Here is a 1,073-nt window from a genome sequence, read left to right on the forward strand (position 1 = left end):
TGTAGGCTATATTATTACATTACTGTATTGTTTGTGTTTCGTCCTCGGATGGCACTACAAGACTTCCAGAGATGTGCACTTGAGAGAGGTAAGTTTGCTTTGTACTCCAGCCTGCCCGTTAATGAGGCAATTTGCAGAATATAGACCAATTTCTTGACATATTCATATTCAAACTCATTCAATGAAATGTAAACAAAACATAAATATTAAAACCCTGGAGTGTGGGTGAAATTGCCTGATGACACATAGGCTACATAGAAGTGACTGAATCAACTGCCATGAGCAAAGGGCAAAAGCATTTGTTTTTACTGCACTTCATACATATACAGATTCATATAAGGAAATTAAACCATAAGTTTTGGGAAATTACCTAGGTGACGAGTTATACTCTAACTCCCGGGAAAGTATGTGCTAAGTGACTGCAAGGGATACTCTAACTCCCGGGGAAGTATATGCCAAGTGACCGCGTCGTTATACACTAACTCCCTGGTGCCAAGTGACCGCGTCGTTATACACTAACTCCCTGGAAAGTATGTGGTAAGTGTCGGGAGGAGTTATACTCTAACTCCCGGAAAAGTATGTGCTAAGTGACCGCGAGGGATACTCTAACTCCTGGGAAAGTATGTGGTAAGTGACCGGGAGGAATTATGCTCTAACTCCCGGGAAAGTGGGCGAGAGGTACACTCTAAAACGCGGGCTGACTTATGAAGTTTTACCCAAATAACTCTGTTTAGATAAAACCTACAAGCTTCTCTTCCTATGACTTTTCTACGACGGAGTATTAGTGCCACATTAAAGAAAAAAAAAAAATCGGAGATGTCGAGAATAAAGTCGAAATATTATGAGAAAAAACTCGTAATATTTCGAGAATCAAGTCATAACTGAGAAAAAGTCATAATATTACGCAAGGCCCTTGCTATATATATATATATATATATATATAAAAGCATAATTATAAGGCTATGAAAACCTAACAAATTTTATTTTATAGCGATTATACACTTATATACATATTAATGGGTAGAATATAAAGATTCAAATTCAGATTTGACAATAAACCATGCCAAATATTA

This window comes from Epinephelus moara, chromosome 12, assembly GCF_006386435.1.
Source record: "Epinephelus moara isolate mb chromosome 12, YSFRI_EMoa_1.0, whole genome shotgun sequence".
In the NCBI taxonomy this organism is placed as follows: domain Eukaryota; kingdom Metazoa; phylum Chordata; class Actinopteri; order Perciformes; family Serranidae; genus Epinephelus; species Epinephelus moara.